Source organism: Crassostrea angulata, chromosome 8, assembly GCF_025612915.1.
Source record: "Crassostrea angulata isolate pt1a10 chromosome 8, ASM2561291v2, whole genome shotgun sequence".
NCBI lineage: Eukaryota > Metazoa > Mollusca > Bivalvia > Ostreida > Ostreidae > Magallana > Magallana angulata.
In genome coordinates, this window is record NC_069118.1 from 51461698 (window position 1) to 51465645 (window position 3948).

General features: G+C 36.9%; 1 pseudogene; it reads right to left on the reverse strand.

Moving 5' to 3' along the window:
* Positions 1–1078: 1078 nt before the first annotated feature.
* On the reverse strand, positions 1079–2764 carry LOC128157680 (uncharacterized; annotated as a pseudogene).
* Between the last annotated feature and the right edge of the window lie 1184 nt (positions 2765–3948).

Consider the following 3948-nt stretch of genomic DNA (forward strand, 5'->3'; position numbering starts at 1 on the left):
ATTTCTTTGATGCCGGCAAAGCGACCCAGCGTACTGCAGGGGTAAGTCGGCGGCACGTCTTTGATGCCTGCGATGCGACGAGCGTTTGAATTTAGCGAACTCCTGACAGAAACAAGCTTTCTATTTGTAATGAAAAAAAGCCGCTATCACTTTTATTTATGATAAATATAAAACGGAAAACATTAAAATCCATCATTTAAAAAATAAAATCGTTAAACAAAACAAAATTAAGAAAGAAAAAAACATTTGGCATGTCTTTGATGCCGGCAATGCGACGAGCGTCTAAATTTAGAAAGCTGCTGACGGAAAAGAGCTCCATATTTGTACTGAAAAAAGCCTCTATTATTTTTGATTATGACAAAAATAAAACGGAAAGCATTCAAATCCATCATTTTAAAGACGAAATCATTAATCAAAACACAAATAAGAGAGAAAAAAGATTCGGCACTCAAGGACTGAACCCGGGTCGCCTGGGCACAAGTCCACCACTCTAACGACTGAGCTACGCGGACCCTCGCTTCAGGACTTTGGAGTCCAAAATCTCAAGAATGCGTGGATCGATTTTAAAACAAATTTCATATTCAGATGTTTTGAGAACGTCTCTATCAAATGAAAAAATAAAAAACATTCAAATCTCAAAAATTGAAAAATTAAGGTTTTTCATTTCCTTCCGGTGACGACCGGAATTGACGGCGGACGTTCAAATATGCGTAGTACACTGCGGCTGGACACTCTCTACCATCCCTGAAAATTTGAAAGTTCTATCTTAAATACTTTTGGAGAAAACTCGTGAACAAGCAAAAACATAAAATCTTTAATATCTCGGGACCGGAAGTGACGACCAAAAAAATCCCACGTACTTTTCTTACAAATTTTGTAGTAAACAAGATCTGAAAGTTTTATCAAAATCGGCTGAAGTGTTTTTGAGAAAACGTGGGAGAAAAAAAAAAGAATAATAATAATAGAGGAAAAGAAACAAAGCAAAAACACTAAGGTCTTCCGTTTCCAACGGAAGACCTTAAATAGTTTGATTATTATAAACACAGTTTGTTGATATGTTATATTGTATTTTCTTCACTTTACCAGTGCTGTACTCAGCCACAAAGAGGCTGTCTCTGGTGTCGACACATAAATCCCATGGATACTGTAAATGACAGTTGTCAATGTAGCGGAGGAACTGTGCGTCCTGATCCAGGATGTGGATACGGTGGTTGTAAGTATCTGCTGTCAGGATCCGACCCTGGCTGTCTGTTGTGATGCCGTGTGGATAGAATGATCCCTTGATAGTAGAGGGAGGACCAGTGTAGGTAAACCGGAGTTTCCCGGCCTGATTGACCACCACTACTGCATGGGCGTTAAAGTCTGACACACAGATATCTAGGTTCCTGTTCTCACTGATGTATTTAGGGCCACCAGATGAATAGAGAGGTTGTCCTTTGTCGTCGTACTGAATACTTTGTTTCTCTGTGGAGCCAGAGTAACACACAACTTTTGTTTGTTTATAATCATCACTGTCCATGACAACCAGGAGGTCACCAGAGGATGTACTACAGACACCGCGAGATATCCACCCCCGTAATCTGATCACTGTCTGTATCTGTGTATTCTTCACTATGTTCACAGTTCTATCATCTCTATCAGTATAAACTAGATCCCCACTCCTTGTCACTGCTATGTCCAGTGGCATGTTCCCTGACTTGGTTTGGACTGACTTCACTAGTTCCCCACTGAGGTTGTAGAGTCTCATGATTTTGTCATCATAACTACACGTCCATACCTCCTCATCACTCAGACATGACACAGTGAATAATGGATTAAGGACTCCTATATACTCGGTGTTTATCTGTGTGATGATCCGTGGTACATCAATGAGCGGTCTGTTCGGGGGAGAGGACTCAGCACCGGGAGATTCCATTGTGTAGCCATGTTCTTCTGTTTTGATAGATGACGCTGACAGAGAACCAAACTGTTGATAAAGCTGTTCCTTGTTGATCTTCTGAGGGGTAAAACTTGGTAAGGACACTGTGAGTTTAGGAGGCAATCTTCTGAATTCATCATTCCTGGATTTGTAGGCAGAGACACGGCTGACATCATTGGAGTCCAGTAACGTCTTCAGTTCAGCAATGGTATGTGTGATTTCAGAAATGGTGTGTTTAATTTCATCTTCCTGTTTGTCTAAGACAGCCAGGTGTTTGGTGTCCATTTCCTCCACGTTAGATTTCATGTTTCTGATAATGGTGTTTATTTCTCTGTGCAAGTCTTCTCCATGTTTGTTAATTTCTGTTGTTAATTTTTGGGAGTTTTCATTCAGAGCAGATTTCTGGACTGGGATAATGGATGCAATCTCTTGGTATTTAAGATAAATGGATTTCTCTAGTTCTCGTAAATCTTTATGAATGATTTCTTTCTTGTTATCCATAGTTTTAGTTATATCAATAAATTTATGGCCATGGTGTTCTTCAGAGGAAGCACATGTTGCACAAATAGGAATGTCACATTGTTCACAGTAATGTTCACATATTTTTGAGGAATGTTTTTGACACTTTGGAGTATATCCCCTCTTTTCAAATGGCACCACTTTGTGTTCTTTGGATTGATCAGAGAGATGGTCCTTCTCACAGGCTTTACACAGATATTTGTCACAAACGGCACAGGACATAGGGGGGCCCGGGGTCTCACAGAGATGACACCGTAACAAATCCTGAAGGCTGTACTCAGGGTCCATGGTCAGACACTTTGATGGGATTTTTAGAGATATTCTAAAGGAAAAAAAATTGATCACTAATAGGTTATCATACTTCAGTAAATTATTCAATTAATGTCAATATAATTTCCATGTTGAAAGTGTACACGTATGCAATAGTTCGAGTTTGTTGATTAAGACCTTTTTAACGCATTTTATTATTTATTCCATTTTGATTTTTTGAAAAAAATTAAATAGTGATTAATCAACTAATTAAAAAAACAAACCTCTACAAAAATCCAACATGGCGATTATGGTATTTTTCTTCCTGGTCTTGTTGGCCTTTGTGATCGTCACGTGATTAACTTAGGATTTGTGGTATCAGGGGAAAACGTACCCAAGAGAAAAAGTACCCAGGAGAAAACGTACCCAATTCCTAGGGTACGTTTTCTCCAAGAGAGAACGTACCAAGGTACACTATAAAAATAATAAACATAAAGTTGAATAGTTTTAATAACTAATTTACTGCATAAATATAGAGGAATTTATGACTTTGATAGATATCTGAATTAAAAAATAAGTTCTCTTATATGTATCAGTTTCAAATATTTAAAGGATTAGGACATGTCAATAAGTTTTAAATACTACTTTTATGCATATTTTAATGAATAAATATAGAGTAATACACAAATTTTATAAATGATATCTTTAAATAATATAGATCCCGTAGAAGTTTTCTTATATTTATCGATTTAATATCTAAAGGACTTGGACATGATTTGAGGTAAAAAATTTCAACTTAGACCTTTGAGACTTTCAAAGTTGTGTCAATATTCAAGGGACATTTCAATAATGAAAAAAAAAACAACTATTCATATAGATGACGTATAATCTATCGAGAAAAAAAACCGCGCTATCGACTTATCGAGATACTCATAATCAAGTTCTCCAAATATATTGCGATCAAAACTATTATATGACGATCTATATTTTTTTAACGATTTTATTTATGGCTTGTTCCCGTTTTGCACACATTTGAAAATTATACTCTGTCCCGATTTTTTGCTTCCACCACTTTTTGCTTGATATATCAATAATAGTAAATACCTTTGTGCTCAAACTACGTTCATTTACTAATATGAAAAATGTCCAGATTATCTGTTTTGAAACGCCCCCTCTACCGCTTCAGGTTTCAATACACATCCCAAAATTGAAAGTCCACGGAGATTTTGCATTGCATCAGCTATTAATAAGCCCGGATGATA